Consider the following 19,252-nt stretch of genomic DNA (forward strand, 5'->3'; position numbering starts at 1 on the left):
TTCCCTACATACTATCATCGGACCCCCTTGATCCCTATCTACACCCAAATACTCTCCAATGAGAGTAACAAAAATACTTCCTCCTATTATTCCCCCTTCATGTATTCCTTCCACATTTTGGACAGATAAAAACCAACACAGTAGGGGATATTAACAAAGCTTCTAGTGTTTCGAATACACTTAAGGTAAAATAAATCATGTAAGGTCATTTTTACCTTGTTGTTACCTCTTTGTGTAATCGATTTTGCTAAGAATCTATGTATTATACGAAGCTCGGCTTTGTTAATATCTAAATAGGAGTGTCTTCCACTCCGCGAAAAAACATTATAATTTGACATATGCCTCTAGATGGCGTTCGCGTCAAAATTCCTATTTACCCTCTCACCATGATAAATCAAATTTGTACAATCAGGTAATAGTAATTCAGCGGGAGTATAAATCTGTAAAGCCCTGGCCATGTCCAGCATGGACATCCTGTACATCCTACGGCCAAGTAAAAATCTAAGAAAACTCTTATCATCTAACCTATCTACATCCTTATTAAAAGCTATAGAACTCATAAGCTCAACACACCACTCTTTATATACAGGCCTACGAGTGGTAAATAAACGTTCCCAATTGGGAAAAGAAGAGCTGCCATACCTTTGGATTAGATACTGTCTAACTGGGTTAGCTAGGTGGACCCTTTCCAAAGGCTCCCAATCTATTACCCTTGGAACTTCTACATTTTTTGTCCAAAGCTTAAATTTGTTACTTTGGTACGTCGAGTAATCTCTCCAACTTCTATCAATTCTTAAACTGGGATGCAACTGTTCTTCATGAATTGTTGGGTGTTCTATTATATGGTGAGCGGGAAATACAACCTATGCAATAAAAAATTGTGGGTCTGGTTCATAGTATGGTACGTGTTGATCAGGTTGTTGTTGTTGTTCCGGTTGTTGCTCCGGTTCGTGATATTGCATCTCTGGCTGTGGTTCCGGAGCAGGTTGCCTAGATGATGATGATGCACCATCAGTATCGGTATTTCTCTGCAAAACACATTAAACACAAAATTTGTGCATTCAAATATGCATTAGTGTTAGCAAAAAAATAAATTAAAATAATTACAATAACATGTTTAATCCATATTAAACTTATACTCATTTTCATATTTTTATCAATTCTACACTTTTTCAAATAAGCATATATGAAAATGGTCACAAAGTTCATAAGCATTCAACTCAAATAACATGTTAAAATAACCATTACTAGTAATTAAACAAGTTACAAATGGCATTTATATCAAATTAATCAAGTTCATGAATTTTAGACTTAAAAAGTCCACTTTAATTCTCAAAAATCATGTTTAGAATTAATGTTTGGATCATTTAGCTACCTAAGCATGTTACACTACTTAATTTAGCAATAATTCATGATAAAAATCAGCCATAACCTGTTTATATCTAAAAGCCCCAAATTGCTCAAGAACACAAACCCTAGATTTCTAAAATTTTTGAAGTTTTTGGCTTCAAATCATGTTATATAGCATCAATCTAGGTTATACATGCATAATATACTAACAATTTAACTCTAATTACACTAGAAATTAACAAAATTAAATTAGGTAAAATTTAGCTCAAGAACACTAAATATAAATTTAAAGAGTTTTAGGGGTGAAATCTTTACCTTTTTGCTTCCCCATCTGAGAAAAGACATGATTATAGCGGATTATTGTGACAAATTTCGTTGATTTTGGTGAAAAATTGGTGAAAATTGAGTGTGTTTTGGAGAGTTTTCGTTTGTGTATGCGTGTGTTTGTGAGGAGCAGAGAGACCAACTCGCTGCCTTTTTGATCTTGTCCAGTTTTTTAGGGTCATGCGACCGCATGAATTTTAAGAGGAAACCCCATGCGATCGCATGGAGTCTGGTATTTTTTTTATATAAAAACCTTTTACTTTAAAACAATTAATTAATTTTAAAATTTTGTTTTCTTTTAGAATGAGGGTGTTTCGGATCGTTGTCCTAGTTCGTCCCTCGACTAAATTTTAAAATTTTTCACTTTAAAGAGTTGTTATAAAATCAAAGATTTTTGGGTTTTTAAATGTTTTTGGCATACTTTAAATCAATAAGATTAAAAATAATGATAATAAAATTTCTCGTCCCGCCCTCGGGTAAAGCAATTTCGGTTCAACGACCTAGTCTTCAACTCACGACGAATCTTAAATATCAAAATTTTAACTTAATGAAATAAAGTACATTTTTGTTTTTAAATTCACACCAAACTTAAATTTAAAATGCATAAAATTAAAAATTCATATTATTAATTTTTTTATACATTAATTTTACAAACTTATATTGAAAATATTAATTTTTAAAATATTTAAAAACTTAAATATATTGATTTAAAAAGATTTACAATAATAATTTAATATTAATTTAAAATCAAGGTAAAAATTAAAATTAAAAATCTTTTTGGTCTTTTATCCCACTTTAATCAATCAAATATTATCAAAAATATACGCCCTTCTTTTGGATAAAGTAATTTCGACTATTTTACCTAGTTTTACTCCTGACAAATTTCTGAAATATTTTGGGTTGATTGATTAAAGATATTTATACCTTATGAATAAATGGTAAATTTCGCAGTGATGTAATAAATTTTTGTATGATATTAATAATTTCGATTTCGCATACCTAATTTTATTGAATATCAATTTAATACTTTATAGCGAACGATTCAGCGTTTATTATCAAAAGGTTAAAAGAAATAAATAAAAACGGTACATACTTACCCGTGAGAAAGAATTCTCAGAGACCTGCTTTAGCCGACTCATAGGAGAGTCGTGTGATTTGGTTTTCCATAGCTACATAAGCGTAACCTTAATTCTTCAATAACTTTTCTTCTAAACATATGAACGGTCCTTCTCTGCATAGAGTAACAAATTCGGTATTTGAATATATTTGATTGTTTGAACATTTACCTTCGTGTGACCATTTTCCGCATTTATGACATCTTTCAAGGTGTCGTGCTCTTCTTTTTGTTGCGGATTTTGATTTTCCTTTACCAAAATGTGTCTTATGATGATCTTTCCTGAGTTCTTTCCTTACTTCGTCCATTTTGCCTCTTATGAAGGATACCAGTTCACTCGGAAGTGTGTCATTATTACGTTTAGTAATCATAGCGTGTATCATTAGACCATGGTTCAGATCAAAGGAATTCTTCATCTTGTAAAACCTAAAAGAAATAAAAATTCAGAATGGAGGGAGAAGACTAGTTCTTTAGGGTCTGCGAGGGAAAGACCATTCGGAATTCATTTTCGGAAACTACACGAAAATAGAATATCTAACTCTAACAGAAATACTTATTATCCTTAAAAAGACTTAATTCTTCCCACACTTAGTTAGATGTGGTGTCAAAATTGTGATTAACTTCATCTTCAACTTCCATTAAATTATCTATGTAATGTTTAACTCTGTGACCATTAACCTTAAATTTAACCCCATTTGAATTTATTAATTCTACTGTTCCGTATGGGAAAACTCTTTTGACTATGAAAGGTCCAGACCATCTTGATTTCAATTTTTCAGGAAATAACTTGAATCGTGAATTAAAAAGAAGAACTCGGTCTCCTTCCTTAAGTTCTTTTAAACTTTGGTCTCCTTTCTTTATAGATTAACGAACTTTCATATGCTTCATGTCTTAATTCTTCTAATTCGTTTAGTTGACTTAACCGTAGACGTCCAGCTTCATGCAAATCAAGATTACATGTCTTCAAAGCCCAAAATGCTTTGTGCTCAATTTCTATTGGAAGATGACATGCCTTTCCGTAAACAAGTTTAAAAAGTGTGGTTCCAATTGGAGTTTTGTAGGCTGTTCTAAAAGCCCAAAGTGCATCCTCCAATTTCATGGACCATTCCTTCGGATTTAATCCTACAGTTTTCTCTAGAATACGTTTTAATGCTCGGTTGGTATTTTCAACTTGTCTACTTGTTTGTGGATGATAAGAGGTTGAGATTTTATGAGTTACTCCATATCTTTTGAGAACTTTCTCAAGTTGATTATTACAAAAATGAGTACCCCGATCACTTATTAAAGCTTTCGATGTTTCGAACCTAGCAAAAAGACGTTTTAAGAAGTTGACTATAACTCGTGCATCGTTAGTTGGGAGAGCTTGTGATTCCGCCCATTTAGATACATAATCAATGGCAACGAGAATGTAGAGATTATTATGAGATTTTGGAAATGGACCCATAAAGTCAATACCCCAAACGTCAAATACTTCACATACTTGAATGATATTTTGGGGGATTTCATCACGTTGACTTATTTTTCCGGCCCTTTGACAAGTATCACAAGATTTACAAAGAAGGTGTGCGTCTTTGAAAATTGTAGGCCAATAGAATCCAGCGTCATAGACTTTTCTTGCTGTAAGTTGAGGCCCATAATGCCCTCCTGTTGGTCCTGTATGACAATGGTTTAAAATTTGACTAGCTTCATCTCCGAATACGTATCGGCGGATTATTCCATCAGGACAACTTTTAAACAAATGTGGATCTTCCCAAAAATAGTGTTTTATATCACTAAAGAATTTCTTTCGTTTTTGGTACGACAACCTTTTTCAAGGAATCCACATACTAAGTAGTTTGCATAGTCTGCAAACCATGGAATTTCATTATAATCGATCTTCAAAAGATATTCATCAGGAAAGTTGTCTTGTATAGCCGATTCATTTAGAACTTCTAATTCGGGATTTTCAAGACGAGAAAGATGATCAGCGGCGAGATTTTCTGCTCCCTTTTTGTCTCGGATTTCAATATCGAATTCTTCTAAGAGTAAGATCCAACGGATTAATCGTGGTTTAGCATCTTGTTTTGAAAATAGGTATCTAACAGCAGAATGGTCGGTATAAACCACCGTTTTAGCTAGAACGAGATATGAACAAAATTTGTCAAAAGCAAAGACATTAGCAAGGAGTTCTTTTTCAGTAGTTGTATAATTCGTTTATGCTCCTTGTAATGTCTTAATAACGTAATAAATAGGTTGAAATCATTTTTCAATCCTTTGTCCTAAAACGGCTCTCATTGCAAAATCACTTGTATCGCACATAAGTTCAAATGGTAGATTTCAATTTGGAGTTATCATGATCGGCGCATTAGTGAGTTTTTCTTTAAGAATATTAAAAGATTTGATGCATTCATCTGAAAAGATGAATGGAGCATCCTTTTCTAGGAGTTTATTCATAGGAGTGGCAATTTTAGAAAAATATTTTATGAAACGTCGGTAAAAACCGGCATGCCCTAGAAAACTCCTAACTCCTCTAACATTGGTGGGATGTGGAAGTTTAGCAATTACATCTACTTTAGCTCTATCCACTTCAATTTCTTCCTTTGAAATTTTATGTCCAAGAACGATGCCCTCTCTAACCATGAAATGGCATTTCTCCCAATTAAGAACTAGATTTGATTGTTCGCATCTAATAAGCATTCGTTCAAGATTAACTAGACATGTTTCAAAAGTATCACCGAAGACTGAAAAGTCATCCATGAAAACTTCCATGCATTCTTCTATCGTGTCGTGAAAAATCGCCATCATGCACCTTTGAAAGGTTGTAGGGGCGTTGCAAAGTCCAAATGGCATGCGTTTGTAAGCAAAAGTACCATAAGGGCACATGAACGTGGTTTTCTCTTGGTCCTCGGGTGCTATTGGAATTTGAAAATATCCAGAAAAACCGTCAAGAAAACAATAGTAACTATTTCCAGCTAACCTTTCCAACATTTGATCAATGAAAGGTAAAGGAAAGTGATCTTTTCTGGTGGCGTCATTTAATTTTCTATAATCAATCCAGACACGCCATCCTGTTACAGTCCTAGTAGGAATAAGCTCATTTTTTTTCATTTGTGATGACAGGCATGCCACCTTCTTATGTACGCATTGAACTGGGCTTACCCGTGGACTATCAGAGATTGGATAAATTAAACCTGCATCTAACAGTTTAATAATTTCTTTCTTAATAACATCTTGCATATTAGGATTTAGTCTTTGTTGGCGTTGCACATACGTTTTATGGCCTTCTTCCATAAGGATTTTATGTGTGAAATTAGAAGGACTTATGCCTTTAATGTCATGAATCTTCCATGCAATAGCTGGTTTATGAGCTTTTAGCACAGAAATGAGTTGAGATTTTTTATTTTCCGTGAGAGAAGACGATATTATTACAGGCAATTCAGATTCACCATGTAAATAAGCGTATTCTAAATGGTTTGGAAGTTGCTTTAATTCTAATGTCGGTGGCTCTTCTATCGATGATTTGTATCGATATCTGTCTTCCTCTTTTAACATTTGAAGTTCTTCTATTGTTGGTTCATAATCATTAGCCATGAGTGCAGCTAACATTTTAGCTTCATCAATTGGTTCAGTTCCTTCTCCTAAAGAAAATTCTCCCGTTCCTTGTAATTCTGGAAATTCTTCTAACAATTCTGCATGTGAATCTATAGTTTGAATATAATAACATGTATCATCTGCAGATTGCGGTTGTTGCATGGCTCTATCAACTGAAAAGGTAACACTCTCGTCCTCTATACTTACGGTCAGTTTCTTACCGAACACGTCTATTATTGCTTTAGCCGTGTTTAAGAATGGTCTTTCTAATATGATAGGAACTCGAGAATCTTCTTCCATGTCTAGAATAACAAAATCTACTGGAAATACTAAAGTACCAACTTTAACTAGCATGTTTTCCATTATCCCTCTAGGATATTTTACTGATCGGTCGGCTAGTTGTATGCTTATTCGTGTTGGTTTTAATTCTCCAAAGTCTAGTTTAGCGTATAGTGAATATGGCATTAAATTTATACTAGCACCTAAGTCTGCTGATGTTAAAGCGAAGGGGTACGTGATAGTACTATATTTTACTTTGAAATACGTTACAAATTACACAAGTTTTAATTATTTATTTACAAATGGGATATACCTAAACCTTGCTACAACACTATAGGCAGTGTACCTAATCGTAGAGTAGTATAGTTTTTAGTAAGTCCGGTTCGTTCCACAGGGAGCTGGCTTATTTCACACTATATTTTAAACAATTATATTCGTACAAAATATATTATATTAATAATATATAAAAGGGGGTTTTACCGTTTAATGACCGGTTTGTCGATTTTATATTTTAAGCGAAGCGTAAAGTAAATGACGATATTTAAATAACAATATAAAATAAATAACAATAATTAAAATGACAATAAATAAAAGTACGAGGAAAAATGAAATAAAATATATTATGCTTATTTAAACTTCCGTAATCATGATGTTTGACGTGTTGATTTTAGTTTTATGCCCATGGGTTAATTGTCCTTTGTCCTGGATTATTTAATATGTCCGTCTGGTTTTTGTCCATAACAGTCCATTGGTCATAAATTTAAAGTGCGAGTGTCCTCGTCAATTTATTCTTATACCCGAAGTCAAATATTCCAACTAATTGGGGACTTAAACTGTAACAAGGTTTTAATACTTTGTTTAATAATTACACCAGGATATCGACTCCGTGTAACCCAAGGTTTTAATACTTTGTTATCAATTATGCCAAGCGTCCTTGTACATAATTTCACCCCTGTTTTAATAATTCCATAGACTATTAATCCATTCCCGTGTCCGGTTAAATGAACGATTATTCGTACATATAAATACCCCGCCCATCGTGTCCGATCGAGTGTATATGGTAATTTATAGGGACGCCCAATTGTAAATCTTTATATTAACATTAACAAACTATCATTTAGTTAAACAAATATAAAGCCCATTAATAGCCCATAGTCTAATTTCCACAAGTGTCGTTCTTTTGTCCAAACCCCAATTATGGTACAAAGCCCAATTACCCCGTCTTTAATATTTAGTCCAACATCATGATTACTTTGGCTCAAATAAGCATAATAATAACTTAAGTACGAGACATTAATTTAAAAAGGAGAACATAACTTACATTGAGTATTTATCGCGTAGTGTTACACGGACAGAATTTCGACTTCAAAAACCCGTAAAATAACCTTTACAACCCGAACTAATCTAATATAAAACTACCCTATACTATATATATATATTATATTATATTTATTTATTTATTACAGAGTATTATTATTATTTATGATTTTATATTTTTACTCGGCAGAATGCATGGCCTTTTATAGGAGTTTTGATTTCTGACAGCTCCGCGAGTCGTGGAGTTTTTGGCCTTCAAACTCCGCGAGTCGTGGAGTTTGAAAATCCAGCTCAGGATCATTTGTCTCATAGCTTGTCGACATAATTTTTAAATATATATAATATATAAATAATTTATATAATTATTTAAATATTATATTATATTCTTGTGCATAGTTGACTTGTAATTTTTGGTCCGTTGCGTCGGGCGTTGATAGTTGACTCATGTCCCGGTTCCGGATTTTCGAACGTCCTTGCGTACAATTTAATATCTTGTACTTTGCGTTTTGTAACTTGTACTCTTGTCATTTTTAGACGTTTCTCATCAATAAATTGAACCTTTTGAATTGTATCTTGTACATTTGAACTTTTTGGACGTTTGTGTCTTCAAATCTTCATTTTCGCCTTTTGTCTTCGCACTTATTTATTTAAACAATTACAATGAAAATATAATACAATTACATATGAAAACCTATTATTTAGGAGGGATATTGCTATGAAATATATGTTCCTTTTTAGCCTTATCAAATATCCCCACACTTGAGCGTTGCTTGTCCTCAAGCAATACATAACTTTAAATAAAATCACACTTCACTCGAATCACTTTTTTATTCTCACACTTTATACATCAGTGATTTTGATACGGTGGTATAAACAATGATAGTGACGATAGAACCATGGTTAAAGGTGGGTGTGCCATCCACAGTTGCCTCGGGTTTAGGTCAACGACACTTGCAATCAAATAGCCGATTTACTTTCGATTTCCAAAGCAAAGTGCACATTTGAAAGGCGGTTTACAGTCCCACATGACTATGAAAATGTAGATCCTTAAGGAATTTGGATCTTTATGAAAATATTTGATCTTTTGAAAATTCAATCTAGCTTTTACCCTAGATAAGTTTTCTGGAATAACCCTTTACCGGTGTTTGCAAAATATTTTTGTGGGTTGTGTGGGTTTCAGATTTGAAAATTTTAGCTCAACACTTGTGGTTTTGTGTTACCCACTTGCTAACCTTGTATTAGGAAAGCAACACATCCAGTATACTTTCTCTGAATATTACCTTTCGGTAAACTACCGTTCGGTTGTAAAGGAAAGCATTGAACAAGCAACTGTTAAGGCAATGTCCCCTGACATGCTTTTAATTATGGTCTATAACGTGTCGGACGCAATTACTATCCTTTGTAGGAGCAATAGTAAAGCTCACCCTTATAATTTTTCGGTCTGGCACAAGGTCCTGTCTTCGACCATGCTATGCAACCACCGTTCTTACGGTTGACACCCGATTTGGTTCAGGTGACCTAATGAATTCCAGGTGAATTCCTAGGATTTTACGTTCAATGGTAATGAACGCATTGAAAATGGTTTTTCAGAAAACAAATCGGTTTGTAATTTTGATCAAAATATTTTCTCGTTCAAGCTCGAGTTTAGATATCATCGAATTCCATGAGTTTGTAATTCTCAATCTTTAAGGTCAATCTCAAGGATTGAGTAATATCAGGCTTAAAAGCTGATTTTTATTCTTTAAGGAGATTATCCTTTCTGGGGGTCTGATTCATTAGTCTTATCAAGCTAATTTGCACGGCGCCCTCCCCATTTTACGAGACAGATCCTCTCATGGTTAGGATAAGTCTGACCACTTGGCGACCCTGTTTGATGCTGAGGTCCGTGGATTTCCTGCTGATTTTAGTGATGACTATTCTAGATTTTTTGTCGACCTACAGCTGGTCTGGACGACAACTTCCTGACCTAAATCAAGAAGCGCGTGTCTTTTTCGGAAGACTTTACTTCCTTTTAATGATGGAATTGATTCATCGTGTAGATCCATCTTTTCTTTTCTTTCATCGGGTAAAACAGTTAATTTAGTCCAAAACAAAAACACCTGCAATAACTTTACACAAACATGTGATAGATAGTTTTTAATTAACTTGGTACATTCTCCCCACACTTAGTTTCTTTCTTTACCTTTTTATTCTACTTTATTCCATTTTAAATGAATTCAAGCGTTTTTGGTTGTTTCTCAATTTATGTCCTTTTCGAGTAACGATAATTTCGGTATTAACACCTAGTTTTCATCGTTCATAAATATGTATAAACATGATTTTGACTTCATTTAGTTGAAAAATTTTCAAATTTTCACAAAATTTGGCAAATAAACCAAGTGTAAACCCGAGAGAATTTATAACCCTTCCCCACACTTGAGATCATGCAATGCCCTCATTTGCATGAAATCAGACTATAATTATAAATTCATGAGGGTGATTAGTGTAGAAAAGTAATTAAAAATACCCAGTTTTTAATTACAAAACTCGTCAAATGTTAGATGGCATCGTTCATTCCTTTTATTGTTTTATCACACATGTTTTTCTTCAAAAATGGTTGCTTTTCTGGACTGTTTGCTAATCTTTGAAAATGCGTCTTTTACCCTAACTTATTATGCATGTTTATTAACGAGTTATGCACTAACCCGAACCCCTAATTTAACGTTAAGTGGGGTTAGACTTCCCCACACTTAGCTGACGACATGTGAAGTCGGTAGAATAAGTTCCACGAATTAGAATAGTGAGCCAGTTATTTACATCTCGGGTAGTGTATAATATATCAATGGGTTTAAAGTTTAGACTCTCCCGATCGTCACTACTTAATTCTTTTTTAAGTGTAGCTTTTAGTAAATGGATATGTCTCTTTTCTGGTTCTTGGTCAAATGGATCGATATACATCGACATACATATTTCTATAGGGTGGATAATTCCTAACATTTCCTTCCTTTTATTCTCGAGATCAAAGTTTTCACCTCTATTACCCAACTGGGTGAAATCCGAGGTGTCATTATCTATTACAGCTCGTAGTTCATCTTCGGTAGATGACTCGTCTATTGAGAATATTGGGTTGGAAGGTTGTGGAATGGTGAATTTCGGGATCGAAGCAAATTCTTCTTCATTAATGGTACTTATCGGTCCCACCATTTTGGTCTCGGGGGTAAAATTTTCATCGTTATCGTTCTCCGAAGAGTACAAATTTGTCTTCCTTACTTCCTCTTCATCCATAGATGGATCGATGATTTCGTCGGTAGAGGCTAATGTGTCGATATGTTGTGAAATTGGTAAAGCTGAATAAAAAGTATCATCGGGATAGTTGGTGATTTCGGAGCTCTCGAATTCATCAAAATTCGATGATATGAGATTTTCTTGCACACGACTCCTCAGATCAACAGGTGTGTAATCTGATAGAGTTTCAGCTTGCCTATTTACAAACTCTCTCATTTGTTCATTTTGAGCATCAAGTTCTTCGAGTTTGATTTTCATATTATCTAATAAATTTTCAGACGCATAATTTTCCTCGTCTACTGTTTGTTGAGTTTGGATATATTCTTGGGAATAATCCCAATTAGAATTGTACTCCTCATAATCATTCCATTCAGGTTCCATGGGTGCGTAATTTTCCATAGGAATGTAATAATAACATTCCCATGTTGAATGATAATCTCCACAAATTTCACAACCAGTTATTGTTTCGTCATTCGTGATCCAAGATTGACTGAACGAATTGTCATCAACACCCGGTTGAGAGTATTGATTAAATTGATTTCGGATGTCATAAAGAGTTTCCAAAATATACTCGAGATTTTCCATAATGCGCTTATTACCAAATTTTAGCTACAATGTGGTGCATTTACTTAATTATCCTATTAGTTATAAAAATAGAAAAACTTATATAAGTTGTCCAATTAATAGACTTTTCTGCTTTTGCCCACGTTTCGAATAGCCAAAAGATGCAGTAGGGAGCCAGAACCCTTTAAATCGGAAGCTCACAACTCAGCCACTAACAAATCCAACTATTACTACGAAGCAGAAAATTTGGATGTCTATCAATTTAACCGCTTAAAATAATTTTTCGTTGAAATTTTAAAGAAATTATAGAGAAGAAATAGAGAAAATTCTAAGTCCTAAAAACTAGCGTGTCGAGAAATAAGAAAGAAAAAGATTGCGCGTCGAAAATTGTCGAAAAATAAAAGGTTGGAAATAAAAAGAAAGTAGCGCGTCGTAACTTAAAAGGTACTAAAAACTAAAAAATTAAAAGTTGCGTCTAAAAATATTAAAGCTTACAAGTAAAACTATATCCCAAATGGCAATAACTTAAAAAGGTACTAAAACTTAAAAAGGCGTCGCAAAATTCTAAAGCACCTAGATCTTAGTCTAAAGAAAAAGCACTTAAGGGATTTTACGGCAAAGCCTAAAAATCTAGAAGTAAAAATAATTATGGCAAAAACTATATCTTAAAACTAAATAAAAAAAATACAAAAATTACTCTAAAACAATTAAAAAGGAACAAAATATAAAAATATACTAAAAGTTATAAAAAGTACAATTTTTATAAAAATATTATTTTTATATTATTTATTTTATAAAACTATTAATTTTACAATTTAAATAAAACTAATTAATTATTACAAATTAATTAAAACTTAAATTAAATACTAAATTAATTAACCCTAAATACTAAATAATTAATAATAATAATTAAAACTCCGTAATAAATGCAAATTTAGGGTTTCTGCAGGCGCGTCAGGGTAGCTCCGCGAGTCGTGGAGTTTTAAGCCTGCAAACTCCGCGAGTCGTGGAGATTGAAAAACGTTTTTTTTTTTTTAATTTTATATTGTTTTTCTAAAAATATATATAAATATATTTATACAAAAATAAATTAAAAAAAAATAGCGTTTCGCCTAGTCCCCGGCAGCGGCGCCAAAAACTTGATGTTAAAGCGAAGGGGTACGTGATAGTACTATATTTTACTTTGAAATACGTTACAAATTACACAAGTTTTAATTATTTATTTACAAATGGGATATACCTAAACCTTGCTACAACACTATAGGCAGTGTACCTAATCGTAGAGTAGTATAGTTTTTAGTAAGTCCGGTTCGTTCCACAGGGAGCTGGCTTATTTCACACTATATTTTAAACAATTATATTCGTACAAAATATATTATATTAATAATATATAAAAGGGGGTTTTACCGTTTAATGACCGGTTTGTCGATTTTATATTTTAAGCAAAGCGTAAAGTAAATGACGATATTTAAATAACAATATAAAATAAATAACAATAATTAAAATGACAATAAATAAAAGTACGAGGAAAAATAAAATAAAATATATTATGCTTATTTAAACTTCCGTAATCATGATGTTTGACGTGTTGATTTTAGTTTTATGCCCATGGGTTAATTGTCCTTTGTCCTGGATTATTTAATATGTCCGTCTGGTTTTTGTCCATAACAGTCCATTGGTCATAAATTTAAAGTGCAAGTGTCCTCGTCAATTTATTCTTATACCCGAAGTCAAATATTCCAACTAATTGGGGACTTAAACTGTAACAAGGTTTTAATACTTTGTTTAATAATTACACCAGGATATCGACTGCGTGTAACCCAAGGTTTTAATACTTTGTTATCAATTATGCCAAGCGTCCTTGTACATAATTTCACCCCTGTTTTAATAATTCCATAGGCTATTAATCCATTCCCGTGTCCGGTTAAATGAACGATTATTCGTACATATAAATACCCCGCCCATCGTGTCCGATCGAGTGTATATGGTAATTTATAGGGATGCCCAATTGTAAATCTTTATATTAACATTAACAAACTATCATTTAGTTAAACAAATATAAAGCCCATTAATAGCCCATAGTCTAATTTCCACAAGTGTCGTTCTTTTGTCCAAACCCCAATTATGGTACAAAGCCCAATTACCCCGTCTTTAATATTTAGTCCAACATCATGATTACTTTGGCTCAAATAAGCATAATAATAACTTAAGTACGAGACATTAATTTAAAAAGGAGAACATAACTTACATTGAGTATTTATCGCGTAGTGTTACACGGACAGAATTTCGACTTCAAAAACCCGTAAAATAACCTTTACAACCCGAACTAATCTAATATAAAACTACCCTATACTATATATATATTATATTTATTTATTTATTTATTACAGGGTATTATTATTATTTATGATTTTATATTTTTACTCGGCAGAATGCATGGCCTTTTATAGGAGTTTTGATTTCTGACAGCTCCGCGAGTCGTGGAGTTTTTGGCCTTCAAACTCCGCGAGTCGTGGAGTTTGAAAATCCAGCTCAGGATCATTTGTCTCATAGCTTGTCGACATAATTTTTAAATATATATAATATATAAATAATTTATATAATTATTTAAATATTATATTATATTCTTGTGCATAGTTGACTTGTAATTTTTGGTCCGTTGCGTCGGGCGTTGATAGTTGACTCATGTCCCGGTTCCGGATTTTCGAACGTCCTTGCGTACAATTTAATATCTTGTACTTTGCGTTTTGTAACTTGTACTCTTGTCATTTTTAGACGTTTCTCATCAATAAATTGAACCTTTTGAATTGTATCTTGTACATTTGAACTTTTTGGACGTTTGTGTCTTCAAATCTTCATTTTCGCCTTTTGTCTTCGCACTTATTTATTTAAACAATTACAATGAAAATATAATACAATTACATATGAAAACCTATTATTTAGGAGGGATATTGCTATGAAATATATGTTCCTTTTTAGCCTTATCATCTGCCAATGCTTCTATTGAACTAAGACTACCCAGAAAACATGGAATTGTGAAACTTCTTGGATCTGAAAGTTTTTCTGGTATCTTATTCAAAAACACTGCAGAACAATTAGCATTCATAGTAACAGCAGAAAGTTCTTCCATTTTCTTTCTATTTGTGATTAGATCTTTCAAGAATTTAGCATATCTTGGCATTCCTGAAATCACATCAATGAAAGGAAGATTGACATTTATTTGTTTAAACATATCCAAGAATTTGGATTGCTCGGCTTCAAGTCTTTCTTTTCTCATTTTACTTGGGTAAGGAAGTGGTGGTTGGTATGATTTAACATAAGGTTTAGCCTTAACTGTGTTATCTTCATTAACCTTTTCAACTACCGGTTCTGATTCTTTATCTTGCTCAGGCTGTGGTTCTTGTGGAGTAGGAATAGCGTCATTAGAAATTACAGGTATTTTAGGTGGTTTAAGTGTAATACCAATTCTTGTGGTAATAGCTTTAGCTATTTCATTTCGGGGGTTAGCATTTGTATCGCTAGGTAGACTTTCCGGTTTTCTTTCACCTATCAACCTTGCTAGGTTACTTACATCTTGTTCCAGATTTTGAATTGAAGCTTGTTGATTTCTAAATGCTTGAGCATTTTGTTCATTGGTTTGTTTCTGAGATGTGAAAAACTGCGTTTGAGATTCAACTAGCTTCGACATCATATCTTCTAAATTTGGCTTTTTATCATCGGTTTGTGGTGGTTTATTTGGAAAAATAGGTCTTTGCTGGTTGTAAGTATTGTTGGATACTTATTGATTGCTAGGACCTTGTTGGTTATTGTATGGAACATTTCAGTTATAATTCTGATTTTGATTGTAGTTTGGTCTTGGTGGTTGATAATTATTCTGATAATTATTTTCAGGCATTTGGTTCATGTATGAAACATTCTCTCTTTGTTCCATTATTTGTTCAATACTGAGACAATCTTTTGTCAAATGTGGCCCTCCACACTGCTCACAACTAATTCGTATAGCGTGAATATCTTTAGTCATCTTTTTCATTCGTCTCTCGAAATCATCTATCTTTGCGGACATGGAATCAAAGTCATGGCTAGAATCGGCTCTAGCCGCTTTAGATGATCTAACGATATCTTTTTCTTGATGCCACTCATGTGAGTGGGAAGCAGTGTTATCAATAATTTTGTAAGCTTCAGTAGCGGTTTTCTTCATAATGGAACCACCAGCTGCTATATCGATGTCTTTTCTTGTAGTGATGTCGCATCCTTGATAGAATATTTGTACTATTTGATAAGTGTCTAGAATGTTGCGGACATCCTCTCAACAACTTTCTAAATCTTGTCCACGCCTCATATAGAGTTTCATTTGGCTTTAGTGTGAACGTAACAATTTCTCCTTGAAGTCTCACGGCTTTAGATGCCGGAAAGAATTGTTTAAGAAATTTTTCAACTAAGACATCCCATGTATCAATCGCCCCTTCAGGTAACGATTCTAACCAATCTTTGGCTTCTCCCTTTAAAGTCCAGGGAAATAACATGAGATAGATCTGTTCATCCTCTACTTCTCTTATTTTGAAAAGAGTACAAATCCTATTAAAGGTTCGAAGATGTTCATTTGGATCTTCCTTCGGGGCACCACTAAATTGGCATTGATTAGTTACCATGTGTAGAATTTGTCCTTTGATTTCATAATCTGGCGCATTAATGTCTGGTTGAGTAATTGCGTGACCTTGGCCAGTGCATTTAGCTCTTATTCGGTCTTCCATACTTAGAGGTTCCAGATTTTCCATGATTGAAATTGTTGAATCTGAATCACTAGAGGATTCTGACTTAATGGTTTCTTCCACGACAATTTCTGGATGAGTGATTTGTGGTTCAGGAGGAATGATTAGTGGTTCAGGATCTCTGAATTGTCCCTTAATATCCTCCGGATTCTCAATTGTGAGGTCGGGTTCAAAAAATGGATTATCGGAAATTTGTATTGGAGTACTTGGTCCAGTAGATGACGATTCTAAAGAAAAATCAACGGCGACAATGTTGGCTAGATGTCTTGATCGAGTTACAGGTGGTGAACGTATGAAAGGTGGTGAACGTTTTGCTCGGTGCATTAACAGAATATCCTATTAGTTATAAAGATAAAAATTATATAGGTTATCAAATTAATAGACTTTTCTGATTTTGCCCACATTTTGAATAGCCAATAGATGCAGCAGGTAGCCAGGACCCTTTAAATCGGAAGCCCAGAACTCGCCACTAACAAATCCAACTATTACTACGAACCAAAAATTTTTGGATGTCTATCAATTTAACCGCTTAAAATAATTTTTCATCGAAGTTTAAAGAAAATAAAGAGAATTCTATGTCCTAAGAACTAGAGTGTCGAGAAATAAGAAAGAAAAAGAGTGCGTCGAAAAACGTCGAAAAATAAAAGTTCGAAAAAATAAGCGTCGAAAAATAATAAAATGGTTCGAAAAAATGCAGCGTCGAAACTTAAAAAGTCTAAAAACTAAATATTAAAAGTTGCGTCTAAAGGTATTAAAGCTTAAAGGAATTTTATATCCAAAACGACAATATCTTAAAAAGTACTAAAATCTTAAAACGGCGTCGCAAAATTCTAAAGCACCTAAATCTTAGTCTAAAGAAAAAGCACTTAAGGGATTTTACGGCAAAGCCTTAAAATCTAGAAATAAAAATAACTACCGCAAAGACTAAGTTTAAAACTAGTTATGAACGATAAATATACAAATTACGATTAAACGATTAAAAATATACAAAATATAAAAATAGGCTTAAAGTTATAATAATACAATTTTTATAAAAATATTATTTTTTATATTATTATTTTATAAAACAAATTTAATTAAAACTTAAAAACTAAAAGAATAAACTAATTAAAACTAATAATAATAATAATAATTAAATCTAAACCTAATTGATTTAATAATAATTAAATAAATTACCCTAATTCCGTAATTAATGCTAGGGTTTGGCCTGTCAGAGTAGCTCATGCGACCGCATGAGTTGTAGTGCTTCTATCCATGCGACCGCATGGATCCGAAAACCAGGCCAGAATGTTGGGCTTCGAGGGTTTCGGCCCAATTACTCTTTTAATTATTTTTTTCTGTTTTTAATAAAATAAAAATAAAATAACTTAAATAAAACTTATAAATAAAAAAAAAATTACTTAATAGTTTTTATAACTTTTAACAAAAGAAAAATAAAAATATAAACTTTTTAATTTAAATAGAAATATATTTTTCTTTTATATTTTTGTATTTTAAAACTAATATAAAATTATATTTTTACAAAAATAGCTTAAAAACTAATTTTTTTTAATAGCGTTTCGCTTTCGGCGTTGATGAGATTCCCCGGCAGCGGCGCCAAAAATACTTGATGTTATGCGAGGTATATACGAAATAGTTATATTTTTACTACAAAATACTATTAAATACGATACAATTTTACACAAGTTATTTATTTATTTATAGAGTGGATATACCTAAACCTTGCTACAACACTATAGGCAGTGTACCTAATCGTACAGTAGTGTAGTTTTTAGTAAGTCCGGTTCATTCCACGGGGAGCTAGCCAAGTTTAACGCTATATTTTTAAAACTATATTTGTATATATATATATATATATATATATATATATATATATATATATATATACATATATACACACATAAGTAATATTATTATTATTATAAAAGGGGGGTTTTACCGTTTAATAACCGGTTTGTCGATTTTATGTTTTAAGTCGTAATTAAAACCTAATGTAAAATATTAAAAATAAATATAACTTAATTTAAAGCGTAAAGTAAATGACGATAATTAAAGTGCGATAAATTAAAGTGCGTTAAATAAAATGGCGATAAATAAAATGGCGATGATTAAAAAGTAAGATAATTAAAAGTGCGATAAGATATAAAATAAAGAAATTATGCTTATTTAAACTTCCGTAATCATGATGTTTGACGTGTTGATCTTAATTTATTACCATAGGTTAATTGTCCGTTGTCCTAGATTATTCAATATGTCCATACGGTTTTTGTCCATAACAGTCCATCAGTCATAAATATAAAGTGCGAGTGTCCTCGTCAAATTATTCTTATACCCGAAGTCAAATATTCCAACTAATTGGGGACTTAAACTGTAATAAGGTTTTAATACATTGTTAATGATTACACCAGGTTATCGACTGTATGCAATCCAAGGTTTTAATACTTTATTATCAATTACACCAAGTGTCCTTGTATGTAATCCACCCCTGTTTTAATGAGTCCATTGACTATTAATCCATCCCCTTGTCCGGTAAAATGAACAATTATTAGTATTTATAAATATCCCGCCCATCGTGTCCGATCGAGTGTGTATGGTTATTTATAGATACGTCAAATTTTAAATCTCTATATTAAATTAACGAACTATTATTCAGTTAAACAAATATAAAGCCTATTAATAGTCCATAGTCCAATTTCCACAA

This window comes from Rutidosis leptorrhynchoides, chromosome 2 (genome assembly GCF_046630445.1).
Source record: "Rutidosis leptorrhynchoides isolate AG116_Rl617_1_P2 chromosome 2, CSIRO_AGI_Rlap_v1, whole genome shotgun sequence".
NCBI lineage: Eukaryota > Viridiplantae > Streptophyta > Magnoliopsida > Asterales > Asteraceae > Rutidosis > Rutidosis leptorrhynchoides.